The 17,422-nt window shown below is 36.7% G+C and overlaps 1 pseudogene; it reads right to left on the bottom strand.

Annotated features, from left to right (window-relative positions):
* Positions 1–1,510: 1,510 nt before the first annotated feature.
* Positions 1,511–4,594, bottom strand: LOC122077953 (annotated as a pseudogene).
* Between the last annotated feature and the right edge of the window lie 12,828 nt (positions 4,595–17,422).

Here is a 17,422-nt window from a genome sequence, read left to right as displayed (position 1 = left end):
TGAACTCAATATGTTGGATAAAAAAGAATGAAAGCTATGGACAATTTAAAAAACTATCATTGAGAATGGCAAGAGCATTTAACAAAAATGTTCGTCCTTGCAACATTAAAGTCGGAGATTTGGTTCTCAGAGAACAAAGAGCACCGACACAAGATCTTCGAGGAAAGTTCCGACCAAATTAGAGTGGTCCATTCACAGTGAAGAAAGTCTTGCCAGGAAAAGTTGTACTACTCTTTGGGTGGAAATGAATTGTCAGGTTTGGTTAATATAGATCAACTAAAAAAATATTATGTTTAAGTCCAGGATACACTTGAACTACGTTTGACCTGATTTTTCATAAGGGATACATAGGCAACTCGGCATGTTCAAGTGCAATTTCATTTGTACCAAACTCTAAAAAATAAAAAAAATAAAAAAAATAAAAAATATATATATATCTTAGGGCATTGATTGAAGAAAAATAAAAAAAAAAAGATCAAGAGTTATGTCTTAAGTGTCCAAGAAGAGAAGCAAGGCCTTAAGATCATCTCGCCACTTGGCACCTTAAATACTAGTCAACTTGTTTTTCCTAGTAATTAGTTTCTCCCATCATCAATGGTCTACAAAAATCGCCACTTGGCATTAGCAATCACAAGTCAGATCATTCCCCACTTGTGGTTCTTTTTTTTCACCTTTCAACTTTAATATCCTATCTTCAGTGTACAAGTTGGAATTATGATGAAGAACTTATTGGTCCATGAAATATTTTTCTTTCTATCGATGTATCTTCTCATAGAACAAAAATGTTTGTGAGCTTGTTGCCATGTCTTGTATATGTTTATTTCACTTTTTTTGATCAAGTTGTTTGGTTGTATCTCCAAGAACTCCGCTCTCTTGAGAAGATTTGGAATGCCATCTTCTTTGATGTTAATTCTAAACTCCTTATGCTCTTCCCTCCCCCCTCCTTCCCCCAACCTTGTTAGGGATTCCCCAAGGAACAGGCTCATTGTTGTCATGGGGTCTTCTCCTCTCCATTCTTCAGCTCCCCCCCTCCCCACACCTTTAAAGGGATTTTTTGGCCACTGTTGTCAGGCATAATTTTTTATTTTTCCCCTAAGGGCCCTGTATATTCCCTTTTTCTCCTTTCTTCTTGGTAATGAATTGATTATTCACCTTGGGGGAAAAAAAAAAAAGCTTTTAGAGATAAAAACAGTAATAACTGCCGGATACAGCCACAAAAACTTGAGACTCTGAAAACAGCAAGGAGAAACTTTAGTCACTGGTTAATAGAGCTCTGATACAATGGTACAATACAATATCAGGATTGTACTAACCAGAAACTATCATACTGAGAATAAGAAAAAGAAGAAGAAAGTAGGGCTCATGGTTAGAGATCATAGTTACCTCCTAACCACGAGCACTATAATGTATTTATAACTAATGAAAAAATAAACAATTACCAGCAAGGACAAGAGGTGATGTACAGATGTACTTTTGCGTAAATTACACACAAACCACAAAACCACTATGACTAATCTACCTCCTGCAGTACATTAACAAAAAGGTTAAGTAACTTTGCTGACAAAAAAAAAAAATCCCCTGGTTTCTGTCATAAAAAAATTTCTTGAGGAATTTTCCTCCTTCACTACTTTCTAAATTCAAGAAGTGGAAAACATCATTAAGAATAAGCAGTGCTGCATCCTCCTAATACTCTGTAGCAAATTCATACTGAATATCTTGATTTATCAAACATCTTACATCCTCTACTCCCAATAAATAGTGATGGTAATATTTTTTTTACCTCATCATCATAATGTATATCTGTTATCCAACCTCCTTGTTTCAGCCTTTCTATTTGGTAAACTCCTTCATTAATGAAGCTTTCAATATCTTCTCTGCTTTTCCCTGAATTAAAAAGATCGAGAAATGTGCAAATCCAACCTTGATGTTCAATAAATTAAATCAAAAACCATTATGTGTAAGAAGAAACTTTAGACAAAGAAATTTTATCCAGCCAATTGCCATAGATGTTTTCAAGCAATGCAGTCAACATCTCACAATTTTCTTTTGACATGTCCTTGCGCGTTAGTTGATCTGCAACACTTTTATATTATCCAACCCGTTGCACCTGAGGGTCAATCCCTACTTTCTCAAAAAACACCAGCAAACCATTTGGAGATGCTATTGAATTGCATGTTAGTGAAGAGATCATGAATAAGCATCAAAACATGAGTAACATTGTTTATACATCCTAATTAATTGCAGAAGGGAAAAGAGGGAGGCAACTCTGAAAGTAAAGTGTTCTCCACTGCAGGGTGTGGAAGGAGAGATGCCTCTCAGCTACAAAACCTCATGTTAGGAGCACTACATGGAATTCCTCACTCACTGTAGGAGGAAATTTTTTGGTATATCACACACATCGCATACATGTAATGCAATTGCTTCAAACATTTGATATGTCCATAAAGACAACTTCCATATAAAAAATAATAATAATTGAACTAAACAATTGGTTGTGATAAAAAACATCAATGAAAAAAATGGGTGGCCCAGAAAGAAGTCTATAGGTAACATGCTGACCCATCTTGAAGTAATAACTTCTGAGTCACTGTATTTTCTGATCCCTAAAGTTATTTAGACTGCCCATTTACAAACATAGGATGGCTTGAAAAATAAACTTACCCCCAAGGAATGATGCTTGAACTGCCAAACCATTCAAAGAAAAATAAGCACTAGGTGGAGCATATAGCTCTTCACAAGCACAAGCGATGTAATACTCTCTCTATGCATGCTGGGATGTAACACACAATGAGCTTACCTACAGATACCATTACAAAACACCATCTCAGTTATCATTATTCGGAACCTGACTGAACTAGAATATTAGGAGATGATCTGGAAAGAGAAACTAAGATCAATGCACACCTTCACATAAGATGTCAAACCTGCACAATATATATATATATATATATATATCTCCCTTACACAAATTTCTAAAAAATGAAACAATATATATATATATATATACCCACATGGCCTGCATGCTCACTCGGTAAGATCATCAAAACAAACCTAACAAAGAAAACTCTTAACTCTTCCTGTTCACACTTCCAAATTATATAATATATGAACATCACAATGAGGAGAACCTTTGGAAATAGCCTTTCGAGCTCTCTCAAAAGGATTGACGAAATTCAGTAACCTACTAGACAATGAGGTAGAGCTAAGTGAGGTTGATGCCTTTGCAGCACTATGTCTGGAGTTATTAACATCTAAATCACCTCGTATACGTGTCAAAACTGACATAAATGTCCACACTCTTGCTACAATTGGAGATAATATCATCAAACATATTGTAGCACTCTAATTAAAATAAAAAAAAAAAACTTACGATTTTACCTGACTTCCTAAACTCAAGTATATGCCTCCGTATCTTTTCAACTTTGCCCCACCCACACTTTAAGCTGCTTTTATAAAATTTTCACAAATTTGTGGTAGAGATAGCCCTGAAGAAAAACGACTCTTTAGCTGATCAGATATCTGAGACAAAAACAGAGGGAAAAAAGTTCAGAAAATAGGATTAAATGTCTTATGCCGTATAAACCATAATCTGATAATCACAATAAGAGTTGATTACAAGAAAACATTAAATTGACCAAATTATTTAACATCAGCATAACATAACCATATAGCACAACTAACACTTCTTGGAGCAAATGTTAGGCATGTAATCATCTTAAGACAAATTTCTGGGACTTAAGATGCTGTTGAAAGCAATCTGTGTCCATACATCGAATGTTTGAAACTACTTGGTCCACACATGATACTAGAATGACATCCCACAAGTAACCAGCATTATAGTGCGGCAATGGTTTTCTTTTTCTTTTTGATTTTGATGGGGGGTGGGGAGGTTTAGTTTTAATGAATGGGAATAATATCTCATTTTGCTTTCTGCAACTTGAAATGGAGGCAAATATTTTGATTCAATATGAAAAACTAATCAACAAGGTAAACCACATTCCAACGTTATAAGGAATTTGAGACTTTAAATCCTATTTTTTCCATGCTTTAGTTTTAGTTGAACTAGATGTTGGCCAAATTACAGTAACTCTATTAAAGAACGAGAACAACAATTTGAACCTGTCCTCGCAATTTCATGCTTAACACACTGCCCTTCTGGGAATGCAAAAAGCATCCGAAGCTTCACAACAAATCTCTTCCATCCACTAAATTCCTTTAACTTAAATTTACCGCTAGGATAGCAATCATCTTTGGAACCTATCAAGCTTCCATTATCACCCAGAGACTTTGCTTCTGATTCATCACAAGTTTCGGCATCCTTCTTACTCTTCTCCTTCGTAGTTGCAGCACTCGATTTGAAAGGTCGAACTCACAAGTACCTATGAAAATTTGAACCGGGAAATGATTGAAGAAGAAGTCGTCGATTCGACAACAAGCTAGGGAGAGACATAGCTAATTGCGATTCCCACTCGAAAAGAAGATGAGGAGATGAAAAACTACTCCATTGAATCAGAAACGGAGAATTCAGTAAAACGGCAGAGAAATTCTGGAGACGGAGAGCCTTCAAATGCGAGTTGCAGAGAAGCTTCGACATTTCTCCCCCCCCTTCCCCTTCCCCTTCCCCTTCCCCTTCCAAGACAGAATCCACTACTTGTGTTCTTTTTGAAGGGAGAAGTCACTAGAAACAAATATGAATTTTGGGATTTTGACAGCAACTCACTAGAAATGAATGACAACTTTCTCACTCCGCCACGTTGCTATTGTGTTGACAAGTCATCCTCCGGATGACGTGGTCTATTTTGGAGTCTCTTGCATGTATGACGTGTTTTCCTGTTCTCTACACGTGGCTAGTACACCGAGTTCAGACTTCAGAGCGGTTATTGCATTCTCTAAGTGGGCCGAGATCCGGGCAGGGCTGGGCTGGGCTGGGCAGCCCAAATAATTCTTATTTATGTTGGGCCTGAGCTAAACGGGCCAGGGTCTGACCCCAGCCCAAGCTTCAGCCCCTACATGAGAGTAAAAGGGGCTTATCACTTCTTCAATCCCTAGTTATCATTTTTGGTGGTTTTTTGACGGCCATGTTACTTTTATGGGAAAAATGACTGTTCCAGAGTGTGGATGCTGCGTTTAGACACAAGGGTGGGAGAAATGGACCTCCCCACCTCTCATGAAAGGAGGAAATGCTCGCCCTATTGATGTTGAGAGTGGATCAAATCCTGCTACAAGAACTATTCTCGTACAGGGCTGCTCCTCACAGAAGGAATCCACCCTAACAGCCAACTCTATGGTGGATTCCATCTGTGTGGATCAACCCGTACGAGAACTTGATCCACACTCATTGATGCTTCTATTTGTGCTCTAATTGATCCTCGCACTATTGCAAGGGTCATGCTCCCAAACAGAGAACTCTTGCTCATTAGTTTTAGGGCAAGGGAACCAGGCAAATGAAAGGCAGCACGGAAGCATATGGGTGGAGGGTCAATAAGGTCTTCTCATGTCTACTTGCGCCTAGATATAGAAACACACAAACTAGGAGGGTTCTTTTCTCCTTACTTATGTAAAAGAACCCTATCCACTTACATGTCCAGTGACTGCATCAACACAAAAGCCTTTACTTACATAAGGACAAGACAAATGTATTTCTCTACTTGCATGTTGCATATTGAATTTGTGGATAAGATTGACAGCTGGAAATATGTGGTTGGCAACTTTAGTGGTTGTGGGTAGTTCCACCGAACTTTCACTCTTGCTCGTTGACGCTTACAGCTTTTCTCGTTCAATGTTTTTAAAATTTGGGCTTCAGTTTTAGCTGTGTAGTTGGATTCTTACCAACTTTTTCCTGTCCTCCTGGGGACTGTGCCTTCAGCTCTCAATTCTTCTTTCAAACCCATTGTCAAACTCAGTAATAAAGAACGAAAGTGATCCTTGTATACGTTGCTTGAGAATGTGCTGTGGGACGAACCTTCAAGTATGGGTAATCAGAAATTAGATCAGACTCCACTTATTTGATTTTTCAATCGACTGAACCCTAGAAATTGAAATTGGGAAGGAGAACAAAAAAAATTGTAAACCGTATCAAAAATGGTAACTTTAAAAGAAGGAAACAATAGCTAAAAGATCAGATTGCAGAAATCAGGATTGGGCTCTGCCGATTGCAAATTTCAAATTAGGAGATTGACCCATCTTGAATTGATTCCTCAAACCATGAACAAATTTGAGCACTAATTATATTTGGAATATTTTTGTTCAATGGATATGTTGCATGTATATTGTTAAATTTTATATCAATTTAACTTCCTCACATGTCATAGTAATGCTCTAAAATTGTTCAAAGTTTGAACCAACAATAATCATTTTAAAATCAACGGGAAAAGGCTGCACATGGTCGGAAGACTCAAAATGTGAGAGAGAATGTTAATATGGGATCCATTGTTTATTATGAGAGAAAGGTGTATTAGAATCTATACAAGGATGGCGCATGCTTTCTTTTTCCAAATTTTAAATAGGTCCAACCAAGGGTTAGACCATGAAGGACCTAGATCTTGTCAAGTGCACCAACCTCTCCAGCTAGCATCGGATGACTGGCAATATCAGGGAATGCAACCCAGATATCTCCTAGCCATCCGATGTGCGCTCAAGTTGTTGACGCACATGAGAGGAATCGATTTCGTACCAACTATGAATACGTCTATGCCTCTTAATTTTAAGGGTTATGTAGCAATCCCATACCAGCGTGGAATGACAATCTCCCATGATAAGCGAATTAGAACAAAGAAAAGGACATTGCATGGTCAGTATACATGAGACGTCTATGTCTGAAAAGATAAGAGACCGAAAAGGATGGATGCATTTTAGTAACTGTTTCCACTATATTTTATGGTTGAAAAAGCCACACGGATTTTGTGGCAACGGTTTTTCCTTTTTTTTTTTTTTTTTTAAATTAATTATATATTGTCATTACATGAAATTAACACATAGATGGAAGTTGACTTCAAACCAAAGTTAAAATACCAAGTATATCATTACTCCACCACCCCCGGAAAAAAATCGTCTGTAATTCTGATCTCGTACAATTCCATAAAATACCACTTTCAGGGGGTGACATGTGTATTGTTACCAATGCAATGGTCCAGATCTGATTTAAATGCCTCTTCACTGATTTAATGTTTTATTAGTTATACCAGATATGAACCATTGTATTGGTATCAATACACGTTTCACCACCTAAAAGTGGTATTGCACGAAATTGTACAAGATCGAAATTACAGACAATTTCAACCCCCCACCCCCCCCAAAAAAAAAAGCCTTTGTACGTATATTATTGTTCATGCATGTCTTTCTTAGAATAAAGTTCATAGTAATCAACGCCAGATTGAGTGAATTCATACAATACAATACATCATCCATGAGTCATCTTCATTGCTTGTACAATCACAATAATTAAAAGACCAGATAGATTAATCGAATATGCCCTCTTGATTTTTAATTTTTTTTAATCAAAATATTATAATAGTCACCTAATCTTTGTGAAATTGACTTTTGAATTCTATAAAGTTTTGTGGACTATGGTGGCAGGTCGGTTTGTTAAAAGAGATGAAAGTTATTCTCATCCAAAGTTTTCAATAAGGATCTACTCAACTAATGTGGCTGAGCCTGCTATTTTAGAATTAGAAGTCCTCCAACAATGGTTGAAAGAGGTATTTGATGAACGTGACTTCAATGTTAATCAAAGTCAAACACGTCTCTGCTTCTTCTGTTGATTTTTCAATTTTTTCTTTCTAGAGGTTTAAGTTATTTTACATATAAGTATGGTTGAAAATTTCGTAATCGTAGCATTCGAATATTTTTTACTATTATAGGATATAAAAATAAAATAATAATTAATCATACAAGATCCATTGACAGTTAAAATTTGATAAATGCATGAAAAATGCATAATTTTTGTTGTGCAATTTGTGTCAATTTTGTCCACTTCATCATCTATTAGTCTAACAAGTTTCAGCCTGATCCAATTTTATTATGTGCAGATATAATGCTTTGAAAATTAAATAAATTTTCAATTTTATCAATGTGTTTTGAGCACAATTGAAAATAAAAACTTAAAAACTCAATACATGGTGGTCATATGATTGAAATGGCTGGACTCCAGATGTGGCACATGACTACTACTCTATAAGCCATATAGTTGCTTGTATGACTTGTCCAAAGGCTAATTGCCATAATCAACTATCAGCATAGCTTGAATTGTTGGACCATTTCAATAAACATATCAAAATGGATAGTTATATTAAAATTTTCCATATTTATCATAAAAGACTTTCAGTTAAGAAACATTTATGAGAAATCTTGTAAGACATAGCAGCATATAAGTGACATCAGCTAATTGTCAACTAAATCCTTACCAATAAAAAAAAAAAAAAAAAAAAAAAAAAAAAAAAAAAAAAACTTGCCCTTAAAAAGTAAATTGATAAGACATTAGTTATTATCAGTAGTCAATTTGTGAGACAAATGCTTGTAGAAAAAAAAAAACCTAAACTCAAATGCATGTGTTTTATTTTTTTTGGTAGAACTCAAATGCATGTGTGAGAGAGATAAGTATTCTGGACTTTTCATAAGATGCATGTCCTAAAATGCTGAAAAGGTATTATGGGTTTTAAAAGTGAAAACTTTGTCCTAAGCAATCCCTAAAAAAGATTTTTTAATGTTGGTGGGTGAGAAGAAAAAGGTTTGGCATGTCCCAAGCTCTTCTGAAGATTAGCAGTTCAACCAATAGGGGATTGAGATAAAAGGGGCATTAAAAGTCATTTTATAAAAGGGAAGGAGAGAGAGTAGCATAGGCTGGGCACCCCATAGGGATACCTCGCCTTTCCCTTTTTTTTTTTTTTTGCCCTTTCTCAAGGAGACATCTTGATTCGGTAGTACTTGAATAATAGCTCTTTTTCTACCAAAAATAATAATAGTAATAATAATAATAATAACTCTCTAATCATAGTTGCATAATCATGTTTTTCAACTTCTGTCGTTCTTTTTAAGACCTGATGAGTCATTGCCGGATTTTTGGCCGTTAAGTCGGGGAATGCTATCTCCCAACTGTCAAATGGCTCTCTAATGGCTCTCTAGAATTCTTATTCGGCAAGCTCACTGGCAACCAGCTCCCCATCCCCATCTCAGCGGCGGCAGCGGCTAGGGGTTCGGGTAAAGTGTATTTCTCGCCCCTAACACCCTATCTCCCGATTCATCCTCTCTTCTCTCGATCTCTCCTTTCCCGGCTCTTTGCCCTAGTTGCTCACCTGACTAGTTCCTGATTACTTCGAATTTTTCGGCAGCCACAACACCCATAAACTCAACAGAACCACTCTCCCATCATTTTTCTCCCAATGACTCTCCTATCCTGACTTTGCTCTCTTCTGAGATTCCAACAAACTAGATCCCTGATTAATCCCACTCTCTGTCGTCGATCTTATCCTTTGATTCTCCCCCCACCTAAGTTTCTCTCAACACCCTTCTACTTTGATTCTCTCTCTCTCTCTCTCTCTCTCTCTACGAGTTCTTCTTTGCCTCTTATCCTTGATCCTCTCACTCCCTGCTTCCTCTCCAAGAACCATGAGGCCTGACGTCTTGCCCCTTACCCTTACCCTTACCCTTACCCATATCCTCATCATCGACACCGAGATCCTCTCCTAGCCCTTCTCTACAAGTGAGTTTTTTTTTTTTTTCCTGAATCCTCCAAGCTCACCCCCAGGCATACCTCAGCGTTGATTCCTGATTCCGGAGTCCTGACCCACACCACTTACCGCCGCTACCACACATCTCTGGGAGCTGCGCCTATCTGGATACAGTGGGCTGCCCTACAACAAACCACAACTGTGGGCAGTAAGGGAGAATTTATTTATTACGTGCTCCTATTTCCTTATTATTTGTGAGCTATTTTGTTCTGTTATATAGTTAATTAAATATAGCATCAAGTGTCTCTAAAATCGTGTGATCTAAGTAAAGTTGGGAGTCTTTATCAAAAAAAAATGTAAAGCTGGGTGTTATTATTATTATTATTATTATTTTTTTTTCTGGTAGAAATGGGACTATTCAGTAGATTGTGAAACACGCAGCTTGAAGGTTATAGTTCTCCTTCAGCCACGGAGTGGAAGGTAGTCAAGATGTTTTACATGAAACCGATAGGGCTTTCCTAGCTAAGGAATCTATAACACAGTTGGATTCCCTAGAAATAAAAACAATCTTACATACCAAGAAACTCTCAGATAAGTGACCGATATCCTCGATGATTGGTTGGTAGAGCAACGGAGGGGGCACACAGGGATTGTGAAGGAAGTTGACCAGTTCCAGGCAGCCCGACTCAGCAACAACATGGAGAGGGTAACATTGGGATTGTGAAGGAAGTTGACTCGGCAATGCCCAAGCAAGATGCACTCCAAAAGGCCTGCACAAAGGGCAAGAGCCTCACCTTCCAAGGCCGAGGAGAGGGTAACACCGTTGGACATTGCCAATAAGCATTCACATTTTTTGCTTCTGATAATCAACCCAAACCACCATTCTGGCTTTCAGAGCACCACGCCACATCAGAGATAAACTTAACAAAGGGGTCAGCAGGGGGCGTCCAAAAATGGGAGGCAAAGGAAAGGGGTTGGGCAGCCTCATTGGGTCCGAATGCACATGAAGTCGGGCAGACATGAACTCATCGGCTTGCTAGTTAGCAGCATTAATCACCTCAATGGGGGATTGATCGCTGTCGTAAACGAATCAAAACAAACCCTAACTAAACTATGAGATAGTGGTAAGAAAGGGGTTGAACCTATAGATAACTCAGAGGCTAAATCTACTAAGATTGAGGTAAATGTTGTTTTGAAAATCAAATTTGTAAAATTCAGAATTTGAATTAAAATTAAGTAAGCCAATTAATAAGAACAAGAATTAAAGAGAATAAGCTATCTTCAGGTCTCGAATCCGTTTTGGTATTATTACCAATTTTTTGTTCATACTTCAGTTCACTGAAACTATAAGTTCCAATGCAACCACAAAAATACAATCTCTAGCTATCCTAAGCATAACCTATCCTGTCAAGCACTATCGTCTATTGCTTTCGCTTAGCACGCTTAGTTTGATTGGTTAAAGGTTATCATTAGTGTATTGCCAAAAATCAACATGAAATACCATTACTTGAATAAAATAACTGAATAGCAGGGACAATTACTTTAAACTATTTTAACCATTAAAAATCATCTACAATGAGAGGGGTCTTTAACATCAAACAATCAAGTATGAGTTCTAATCAGAAATAAATAACAATAACTCAAAATTTCATCTAAACCTAATTATGGTTTTAAGTATCTCCGATACCGATACGATACCCTCCGATACGTATCTTAAATTTAGCCGACCGATACGATACACATCGATACGATACATGAAATTTTTAAAATCCTTTCGTATCAATATATATCTTATAATACATACCGATATGCATCAATACACCACCAATACACATCGATACGATACGATATGCCTCGATACGACTATGAAAATTATAAAATTGAGGTAAAATATACGTTTCGGAATGTATTGGTACGTATCGGTGAGTATCGATATGTATCGATCGGTACGTATCGGTATATATTGGCACGTATCGGTGAGTATCGATATATATATATATATATATATCGGTATGTATCGGTGAATATCGGTACATATCGGTACGTATCGGTACGTATCGGTGAGTATCGATACGTATCGGTCATATAATGGCCAAGATGGGTAATTTTTCAGAAAACACACGATTTTTTGAAGGGTTTTTGTTCCAAAGTTGCTGTCAGTCATATTTCTCTCTAACTAAAATGAAAATCAAGGTTGGGAAGAAGGATTTTACATTTATGGGACAGTTACAAACCTTGAATTCTTAGTACGATACCCTCAATTTAGTGTTTATGCATAATACATGTTATCAATAGCTTTTTTTAACAAATTCTTTATGCAAAAGTGTTTAAAATAATATTTTCTATCCATTTATGTGTGTATCTTTAGCGTATCTTAGTGTATCTCCGATACGATACGATACTCTCCGATACGTATCTTGATTTTGACCGATCGATACGGCGACCGATACCGATACTTTAATCCTTGAACCTAAAAATAGAAAGAGAACTTAGCCACTCATGGTATTAATGAATGATGGTGGTGATGAACCTTGATGCAATGGTGGTGATGAACCTTGATGCAATGGGGGTGATGGAACTTCGATGCAATGGTGGTAATGAAACCTTGATGCAATGGCAATGCCCTCTGTGCAATGCTATCCAGGAAAATCGGTCCCACAAAAGGTGTGATCCAAAAAGAAAAGAACTCTATAAGAATCAAGAAAGAAAAACCAACAAACTATCTTGTGTGTGAGGAGGAATAAAAATCGTCTGTAATTCTAATCTTGTACAATTCTGTACAATACACCCTTGAAAGGGTGACACATGGACAAAATGGTTTGAACGGCTCAGATTAATCCTATATTGATCCAACTCCAAACCAGTGAGTTGAAGTTGGATCAATGTAAGATTAATCTGAGCCGTTCAAATCACTTTATTCACGTGTCACCATCTGAAGGGGGGATTGCACGGATAAGGAATTGCAGACGATTTTTATCCGTGTGAGGAGTGATGTGGGTAGCCCTAATTCCTAGAGAATGGGTGTGAAGTGTGTCTCTAAAGAGAAAGACCCGAGAGGGATTTATGGGAGAGAGAGATAGGTGCGTGTGATAATAGAGGTGGAGTTTGATTAGGAGAGAAGAAGGAGAGAACGTCTGTGGGTGATGGAGGGAATTAGGAGAGAGAGAGAGAGAGAGAACTTAGGACAAAGGGGAGGGAGAGAGAAACGTGGGAGAGAGTAGTGAATGTATGAGATTAGGGAAGATAGAGATAGAGACCACTAGAGGAGGGAAACCGTGGGCATGGGAGAAAAATTAGGGAAAAGAGAGAGAAGGAATGTGTAGGTGAAAAGAGAGACGGATTAGGAAATGAAAGAGAAATTATAAGAGGTGGAAGATTTGGTGGGAGATGGAGAAAGAATAGGGAGAGAAGAATTCGGTGGGAGATGTTTTACATAAAGTGGGAGAGAGAGACTCTTATTCTATTTTGGACAAAGAAAGAGAAAACATGAGAGAAAGTAGAAGAAGGGAGAGGTGGATGAGCGAAAGTAGGAGAGAGAGAAGAAAACGTGTGAAATAGGGGGAGAGAGAGAACTGTGAAGTTTTCTCTCTCCCTAAATTTATATATATATATATATATATATTCTCTTCTTCTCTTGGAAATTCCAACTCTAGACTTGATCCTTTGTCCTTGCTTCTAAACTGAACCATCTCCATCCATTTATCATCAAACTTGTGCACATCTCATGAAAACCCTACAATCAAAGATCATCCAAATATGTGGTCAAATTAATTATGAAAACCTAATTAAAATTAATAATTGAACATTAATTCCATGAATAATTATGACCCGATCAAGGATCACTTTCGCCGATTAAAGAGTTGGTCATTTCTGGCCAACCATATGAAAAAAATAAGGAAGCTAATCTTGGTTATGACCACACGAGCCTCATTCTTCCCCAAAGGAGCAAATCTCTTCCAATCAGCAATCCATTGACTCAGGTGGTATTCCAGCTGGGTGTTATTTATATGTTGCTAAATTTAGTCTTACATTATCATTTACCATTGCCTATACCCACTTAAAAAAAAAAAAAAAAAAAAAAAAGTTGTGCCCACTTTCTTAGCATAGTATCTATTAACCATTCTATTATTTGCTAGCGTATTGCATATGCTATGTCTTAATTTATTATGCCATGCTCTCTTTCTGTATGTTTGTTGGTGCACCTATCTCTATTTGGTAGAACTTTAACTTGTTTTGTTTTGCTTGGGCTACTGTAGTCTTGGATGCAACTTTTAGTTGTCATAGCTGATTTCATCTTTTCACAATATATGTTTATGGTTATGCACTACCTTATGTAAGTAAAAGCACTCTCGGGTGTCCCATTGATATCTCATTGCTATCCCATTGCTTGTACATCTATAGTCTCTGGATTAGTTTTTACATAGTAAAAGCACTCTTGTTGTATCTCATTGCTTGTACCTTTGCATATATCTATCTATATCTACATATCATCCCTAGATTAATTTTTGTTATCTCTTTCTCTTTACTTATATTATTCTTATATATATACACCTATACTATAGGTGCGTTAGGTAGGGAGGCAACACCTTAGTTATCTTATATTCAACCAATCTCTTTTGCATGGATCGTACTTTTTCATGACTCATAGTTTTATGTATTGCCTATTACCGTTTCTTATATTATGTACTCCAGTATAACCCTGTTTTTAAGCAAAGAATTAGATTGGCATCTTGGAACATTGGCTCTCTGACAGGTACAAGCATAGAGTTAAAAGATGTTATGTGGAGAAAATGAATTAACATCACATGTATTCAAGAGACGAGATGGAAAGGTAACAAAGCAAAAGGGTTAGATGACTTTAAATTATGGTACTTAAGAGAGGAAAGTGGGAGATGTGGAGTGGGCGCAGTAGTGGACAGAGGCCTTAAAAATGAAATGCTGGATGTTAAAATTTTGAAAACGGGATTATCTCTATTGAACTGGTGCTAGACATTTAGATCATCAACATAGCTAGCATGTACAGGCCCCAAGCAAAACTAGATGAGAGTGTTAAACTACAATTTTAGGAACACAAGGATCACATGGTGCAAGGTTTTGACAAGGAGAGAAAATTATTGTTAGAGGAGACCTTAACAGGCATGTGGGCAAGGATTGTACAAGTTATGAAGAGGTGCATAGAGGATTCGGAGTTGGGGAGAGTAATGTAGAGGGGATATAAATGTTGGACTTTGCGACATTGTATGACTTTTGCATTGCAAATACCTTTTTGAGAAAAGAGAGGAACATTTAATTACTTACAAAAGTGGGCAGCATGCAAGTCAAATTGATTTCTTCCTACCGAGAAGATCTGACAGAATGTTGTGCAAAGATTGTAAGGTTATACCTGGAGAGAGCTTAATTGCTCAACATCGACTGATGATCTTGGATATGTACCTCGGTATGAAGAAATTGACATAACAGATCTTTCCTAAAATAAAATGGTGGCGACTACAAAGAGTGCTCCTAAAATCTTTTACTGATAAAGTGGTTGCCACAAGGAAAGTGGGATTTTGACAGAGATGTTAATGAGATGTGGATTGAGATGATGACATGTATTAAAAAAGTGGCTAAAGAACTTCTAGGGGTATCAAAGGGTATATGCCGAACTCCTAAAACAATTGGTGGTGGAATGATGAGGTCCAGGCTGCCGTTAAATCTAAGAAAGACGGTTTTAAGACTTGGCAAATGATCAACAAGGCAGAGGACAAAGTAAGATATTAATTCACCAAGAATGAAGCTAAGAAGATTATGGGGAAAGCAAGGGTAAAGAAATACAATAACCACTATGAAAATCTTAATACAATAGAAGGAGAAAAAGAGATATATAGAATAGCCAAAATAATGGAAAAGATGAGCAGAGATATTGACTATGTTAGATGCATTAAAACTGATAATGGTAGGGTACTTGTACAAAATGAGAACATTATGAAGAGATAGTGTGATTATTTTTGCAACTTACTAAATGAAAAGACCTGACTGATAGGATGAACCCACAAGTAAAATGGGATAGACATCAAGCCAACACTCCTCATGGACAACTACAACATATCGGTGTTGCTAAAGTTAAAGAAGCCTTACGAAAGATGAAAGTAGGTAAAATACCAGGCCTAGATGAGATTCCAATTGAAGTATGGAAGAGTCTAGGAGTTCTAGGAGTATTATGGCTAACCAAGTTGTTTAACAAAATTTTGAGTACCAAGAGAATGCCAGATGATTGGAAGAGAAGCATTGTGGTCCATATTTATAAAAACAAATATGGTATCTAGAACTGCAATAACTATATAGGCATAAAAGTAATGAGTCACACCAAACTATGGGAAAAAGTTATTGAAGCCCACCTCAGAGAAGAAACTGAAATAATGGAGAACCAAATGGTTTTATGCCAGGACGATCTACAATATAAGTTATCTACCTTTTAAAAAGATTTATGAAAATTTTTAGAGCTCACAAAATGGATTTACATATGGTCTTTATTGACCTAGAGAAAGCGTATAATAGAGTACCTAGAGATCTCATTTGGCATCTTAGGGAAGATAAGGGGTTCATTAACTTATGTGGATATAATTAAGGACATGTATGAGGGAGCTGTGACGAGTGTCAAAACAACATAAGGCCAAAGCAACAAGTTCCCACTTACAGTTGGGTTACACCAAGGATCAGTTTTAAGCCCTTATCTATTTGTTTTCATTATGGACGATCTAACCAAGCACATCTAAGGCCAGGTCTCATGGTGTATGTTATTCGTTGATGATATCGTTTTGATAGATGAAAAAAGTGGAAGAGATTAATACTAACTTGGATGAATTGGGATAAGAAAGTTACTAAGAAATAGAAAAACAGAAGTATCTTTTAGGAACTTCTCTAACTCAGAATAAGAAGAAGAAATAGGGGATTGCTCTTTAATGAGCACATGGTTAGTTTGATTGACAAAGAAATAATTTTATGTTAAAAAAAAACAACTCGACTGCAACTTCAACCACCATCCCACCACTACCTCCACCCCCACCACTGCCCCACCACCACCACCACCACCATCACCCTCCTCCAATTCCATCATCACACTACCACCATCGTCTATGCAAAAATTTTGGGTATTAAATGATATTTTGTAAAATTATATAAGTTCCTTACACATAAATTAATATTCAATTAACAAACACACTTCTATATCTTTTCTAGCCTTTAAATAGAAATTACTATATGTTATATAATGCCAATTTTTTTGTAAAGCTTAATAATGTTATGGATAGGAAGGTTGTGATCAAGGAACCGCAAACTCTATTCCAAGTTTATTGTTTAGCTTAAAATTTTTCTTTATTTCTCTCCAGAGAAATACAAAAAGTCATTTTCTAGATAGAAATTTAGGCCAAAAGCAAAATGGGTATCATGCAAACCCCAAATGTCTACCTTTCAAAAGTTCCAATAAATCCTCCATTCTTTATGCTTTTTTTTGTGTATAATTTATGTTACTTTATTTAAAATATGTATCTATGCAACCCTAAAATAAGCTTATTTGCAAGAAATTGTTGTCCAATGGAATGATGTCTAGAAAAGCTGTTTTTTTTTGGGAGGGTGGGGGAGAATTGATATTTACTGAATATTATCTCACATAAATTATATGGCTCCTATGGTTATTAATTATTAGATGATAGTTATAGCTTGAATAATTATAAAAGTAGCTCTCCTTATTCTTGTAGCAAACAACGTGATCACTTGAA

Source organism: Macadamia integrifolia, chromosome 5 (assembly GCF_013358625.1).
Source record: "Macadamia integrifolia cultivar HAES 741 chromosome 5, SCU_Mint_v3, whole genome shotgun sequence".
Classification (NCBI taxonomy): Eukaryota; Viridiplantae; Streptophyta; class Magnoliopsida; order Proteales; family Proteaceae; genus Macadamia; species Macadamia integrifolia.
Note: the sequence above shows the minus strand (reverse complement) of the source record. Positions and strands in the feature narration are given on the sequence as shown.